This window comes from Rattus norvegicus, chromosome 10, assembly GCF_036323735.1.
Source record: "Rattus norvegicus strain BN/NHsdMcwi chromosome 10, GRCr8, whole genome shotgun sequence".
NCBI classification, from domain to species: domain Eukaryota; kingdom Metazoa; phylum Chordata; class Mammalia; order Rodentia; family Muridae; genus Rattus; species Rattus norvegicus.
Genome location: NC_086028.1, coordinates 102,693,502 through 102,699,501, shown reverse-complemented (window position 1 = coordinate 102,699,501; position 6,000 = coordinate 102,693,502).

The window sequence follows — 6,000 nt, the reverse complement described above, 5'->3', positions numbered from 1 at the left end:
AGATCCAGGGATGCTCAGAATTACCCATCACATCTAACATGTGTAAGGGTCTGGGTTGTATCCTTGGGATCATTGACAATAATAATCATCTTTGTTTATTATGTGTGTGTGTGTGTGTGTGTGAAGAGGGCACGGATGCCCTGGAGCTGGCAGCTGTGAGCTACCAAGTGCAGGTGAAGGGAACTGCACTCCGGTCTTCTGAAAGGCGGTGCACACTCTTAAGCCCAATTGAAAAGAAAAAGAAGAAGAAGATTATATGTTCTGCTAGGTTCTTGCTCCCTTCCCAAGAAGAGCTCTTCACGCTGCAGGCAGGCCAGGCCAGCTGAGCCCAGGCTGCTGCTGGGTAGCTTGCTTTTCCCTTCCTTAAAAGCAGGCCTAAGTGCAGCCATTACCACAGCAGGCATCCTCTGAGGAGAGAGCCGGAGGGTGGCAAGATCCATGACTGGTGTTTGTCTTCCCTCGTTTGCTTTGCACTCTGCCTTGGCCGAGATACCACTGTGTAGAGCACTTAGACCAGAGAGCCCTCCCCTCCCCTGCACCCCCTGGAGGGAATCCCCTTTCAACCACTTCTGATTTTGGTCTATCTGGTGGTTATCTGAAAATTCTAGATAATGCCCTGTATTCTTCCTTTTTCAATTTTAGCTGAAAGCTATTGTCTTCCCAGGGGGGATCCTGAGAGTTCACCTCCCTTTCCTTCCCCTCCACCCTTCTCCGCCTCAGCCTCTATCTCTGTCAGTTCCCCCGGGTCTTGTTGTTTGTGCCCCTTGGAGCCTTGTTTAACTCATGAAACCCTTTATTTCAAGTTGCATCAACTTCTGAGAGCAACCCTGTCTCAAAAGAAAAATTGCATGTAATTTTACCTGAATGTATATATGTTCATGTATGTATGTATGTACGTATGAACCCACAGAGGACAAAAGAGGCTTCTGGACCCTCTGGCACTGGAGTTACAGGTGGTTGTGAACCTTTTCTCGGGCACTGGGAACCAAGCCTGGGTCCTCTCTGAGCCATCTCCCCAGAAGCCTCCATATGCATAGACCTCTGAAGGAAGGGTCACCCCAGGAGTGCAGGGAACTCAGCAGGCTCCGAGGCTCTCAGGACACAGACAAGCCTGGGCATTTATCAATGCTTCTACCGAGATAGGGTCTGCCTGCCGTTTGCATGGTTTCATTTGCTTCTCGGTGTTCTCACACGCGTCTTACGTTAAGAAACCTGCTCAACACACATAGCTGGTTAAAAGCAGGCAGTTTCTAAGTCATGCTTGCGTAACATGAAATCCAGATACAAACCACCCAGCAGGGTTCGGTGGCTTCCGGAACCACCTTAGCCAAGCTCTCGGAAGTCACCAAAGTCTGCATCTGGCAGCCGAAGCTGTCCCTGCAGGCCCTGAGGTCTCCCCCAGAGGACTCTAGGCTTCCCTGAGGGGTAACTAGAAAGCCGCATGTGTGGGCCCAGCTCCTCAGGGTGCACAGAGGCGGGGATCTCATGGGCGCATGTGTAATCACAGGAGCCATTCTTTAAGACAAGATGTCTCATCGGCCTGGAACTTGTGGATTAGGCTAAGCTCACAAGCCCGAAAACCAGGCATCTGCCTGTCTCCTCCTGCCCAGTACTGAAAAAAAAAAAATGGATTCAGGAGACCAAACTCTGGCTTCTTACCCTTGAGAGGCAAGCCCTTTACTAATTGAGGTGTCACTAGTCCCCTTGCAGTACCGGGGATTGAACTGTGTTTATGGCAGATGAACTGAGCTCTGTCTCCAGCTATGGAAGCCACAGAAGGACCTTCATGGATGGGGCCTGTCTGGGGTGCCCAAGCCTATCACAGAGCCATCTTGTTCCCTCACCTGAACTGAGTATCCAGTTGTGTGACTTATGTGTGAGAGGCTGACCGAGATCAAGGACAAGAGCCACAGCCCACCCCCTCACCCCAACATTCTTTATGTATGTGAGTGCACCATCGCTGTCTTCAGACACCAGAAGAGGGCATCGGGTCCCATTACAGATGGTTGTGAGCCACCATTGGGGTTGCTTGGAATTGAGCTCAGGACCTCTGGAAGAGCAGTCAGTGCTCTTAACCGCCCCGCCCCCCCAGCATTCTTTCCTCTCTTCTCCTGAGCCCCAGAGTTGGAGAGACCTCCCTGACCTCCCTCCCTGAGACTATCCAGCTGGCCAGAGCTGAATTGTAACCTCAGGTCTGAAAGCCTTTTGTGGCAGATGCTCCTTGAACAGTCCTAGGGCTCCCACTAACACCACAGTCGGGTGCCTGACCTCTGACCTCAAGAGTCCTCCAGCCTCAGTATTACCAAGACCACTGGGTCAGGTGGTTCTTGGGAACTCGGGGAGGGGTGGGGATGGTTGACCCCTGGTTACTGCTCCTTTTCCACAATCTGGGAAAAGCGGCCACAAAACTGGCTGTGGCCTGAGCCTGGGCCCAGGGCTTCCCAGGCCCCGCCGAAGGGGTCCAGACGGGATCCAGGCCTCCACTAGGGGCTCCCAGTAGGCAGGAGGGCTTGGTGCAGGAGTTAATCACACAGTTTCAGACACACTCCCAAGAGCTGCCTGCCTGGAAATGCTGCCTGAAGGAAGATGGAAACAGAAACTTCCGGGAGTCCAGGTTAGGAGGGGTAGGATGTGCTGTCTGATTTGTAAGGGGGATTGTCACCGAAATGGAGGCAGAGAGAAAGACATCACAGAGGCATTTAACTCCGGGTCTCCCTTCAGGTTGACATCTGCGCTGAGTAAGGAGATCCTGAGTGCTCGGGTCAGAGTGCCCACGGGGACGGTGCTATGCACAGCAAGTCTCCCGATATGCAAGGAGGTCATGAAACCCTGGGCAGGAGGCTGGAGTCAGAAAAGGCTCCTGCTAGGGATGTCTAGCTTAATGAGCTTATTCCGTTCCTCCCAATCTTCAGAAGGGGTTTTGGGTACCACTATATGGCTGGGGGGAGGGGTGGCCTTGCAAAAATTAATGTTCTCAGGTCAGGAGTGTAGCCCAGTGGTAGAACGCTCAGTGGTAAAGCGCTTGCCCAGCTGGCATGAGGCCCTGGGTTCCATGCCCTCCACTACATGAAAGCATTTCCCATTCTCACCACAAGGGGCGATCTCGAACCTTGTGATCAATCCAGCCCTCGGAGGACCCTCACCTAGAACCGTCCCCGCCATCCCACCTGAGAGAAGGAGCTGGCGAGGGTTGGGGCGTGTTTGGAAAGGGGTCCCAAGGGTCCAAGCCTCATGCATAAAACAGAGAGACCTTTTCCTCCAAAGCTAATCAAAACCTCCGGCCCAGAGATTGCAAATGAGGCCTTCAAATCATTTCCCTTGCAAATGAGGCGGCTGCAACGCTGCTCTCAGGCTAATACCTCATCGACACCGACACAGCGGATCGTCAACTCACAGCCCTGGAAGCCACTCCGCACATTTCAATTAGCCTGACGGTACTGGGAAAGCAGATGAGGTCGGGTGGGCACCTCAGCCCTGGTTCTCCAACCCCACACAAAGAGCCCTGCTGAAGGCCTGGAGAGACGGCATCCTGTTCTTACTGGTCATGAGCTGATTTCCACTCCGGTGCCCCATGAGGTTTGCAAGTCCAACTGCGCCCATCAACACTGCCTTCACAAGTCAGGGGAGGGTGGAGGCAGCAGGAGCGACGCCCCGGTGTTGGAACCCCGGGCCACACCCACCCCTGGATTTAAGGAAGCACCCAGCAGGGCCTGGTAAAGGCTCATGGGCCTATAGAGCCAGATTTCAACAGGAAATTTTTTTTCGGAGCTAAGGATCGAACCCAGGGCCTTGCACTTGCTAGGCAAACGCTCAACCACTGAGCTAAATCCCCAAACCCTTAGAGCCAGATTCCAAATAAACAAAAAAAAAAAAAAAAAAAAAAAAAAAAAGATTCTCAGTGAAGCCTCAGTATACCTCAGTCTCCCCGTGTGGGGTAGGGGTTAGTAGGAGTATCGACCTTGTAGGGCTGTCGTGAGGGGTGACAGAATGGCTCTATGCTTGCCTCCCCGTATGACACCTAGTGCTCAGTGTGGCTGGTGGATGTCACTGGGTCCATCAGCCGCACTGAATATGCCCGGCACCATAGCACCAGGCTGTAATCTCAACACTTGGGAGAAGAAGCCAGGAGGATCAGGAGTTGAAAGGCTTCTTCAGCTACAGAGTGAGTTCAAGACCAGCTTGGGATATGGGGAACTCAGGTGGTAAACCAAGGACCACGTGACACGGCGCCAGTGGCCCACATCAGCAGCCACCGCTAAATGCATCCCCACCATCACTACCCACTCTACCGCTGCCTCTCTGTCTCTTCTTTCTCTGCCTCTATTTTTCTCTCTGCTCTTGCTGAGATGCAGCCTCTGTAAACCCCTCCCCACGGTAAATCTCTCACGGGAGTCCTGCAGCACTGCGTGACTTTGTGGTGTTCTTTGGCCCCAATCTGCCAAGGTACTCCTTCTGCAGCTAAACCCTAACACCCTGTAAAAGAAAGAAAATGAAAGATGAAAGGGAGGGAGGGAGAGATGGAGGGGCGGAGGGGAGGAGGGAGGGAAGGGGGAGGAGGGAGGGAAGGGGGAGGGGAGGGGCAAGGGGAGGGGGAGGGGAGGGGCAAGGGGAGGGAAGGAGGAAGGGCAAGGGGAGGGGGAGGGGAGGGGGAAGGGGAGGGGGAGGGGAAGGGAGGGGGGCAAGGGGAGGAGAGGGGGGGCAAGGGGAGGAGAGAAGGAAGAAAGAACAAGGGCAAATAAAACAGCTTAACTTCCATCCCAGGACCCCCATGGTAGAAGAGAACTGACTCTGAAAAGTTGTCCTTTGACCTCTACATGTACGCGCACACACACACACGCACACTACAATACATAAATAAAAACATTTTGAAAAGAAAGTTCTTGTTCAAAACTCTCTGATGCCCATCCAGCCTCCACCTCCCCACACGGCCATTCTGTTGCACAGATAGTTGCTTATTAAGTGTGAGCTTGCAACAGTTGCTTGACCTCTCTGGGTCTCTTCTTAGGGTCAGAGCTTCTCTCTCCCAGAAATCAGACCAGGTCCCTCTGTCTTTGTGGGCTGGGCCGAGCTGGGCCACACACGTGGTGTTTTACTTTGCTTTCTGTTGCCGTAATAAACACCATGCCCAAAGCAACTTGGGGAGAATACGGTTTATTCACAAGAATACGGCTTATTGGGGCTGGGGATTTAGCTCAGTGGTAGAGCGCTTACCTAGGAAGCGCAAGGCCCTGGGTTCGGTCCCCAGCTCCGAAAAAAAGAACCAAAAAAAAAATATGGCTTATTCATGTTTGCAGCCCCCCCCCCCCCCGTCCTTTACTGAGGGAAGTCAGGACAGGAACCTGGAGGCAGGAGCTGATGCAGAGGCCATGGAGGGGTGCTGCTTACTGGCTTGCTCCCCCATGGCTAGTTCAGTTTGTTTTCTAATACGGGACCACCTGCCCAGAGGTGACACTGCCCACTGTGGGCTGGGCCCCCATTCCACTTCAATCATCCAAGAAGATGTTTTACAGGGCCAAACTTATGAAGACATCTTCTCAATTGAGTTTCCTTTTCCTGCTAGGAAGCGTGCCTGTCTCCCTGAAAAAGAGTCAAAACCCTCTTTATTCTCTGGAAGTAACAAGTCTGTCTCCCTTCAGGATGTCCACAATACCTGGCAGCCCTTCTATTTCTTCCCACCCCCTTGGCCAAATTGCAACTGTCCGAGGTCCTGTGACTCTCTCTTAACAGCACTCTTTCTGAAGGATGACATTATGCCAGCGCCTTCCCACGAGCTGCTACCCTTTCTTTTTTCTCACCCGTCCTTAATGTGCCTGATTTACAGGCCTGAGCCCTGCTAAAGTGAGATTTCAGAAGGTCACACATCTTCACAGCAGCAGGGCAAGGTCACCACACTGGACGTCCTAGGCTTCGGAGCGGACCGTGCCACATGCGGCTGCATGATTTGGCCTAGACTTTTCTGTGTTCTTGCTCTGCCTTGTGTGTGTGTGGGTGGAGGTGGGA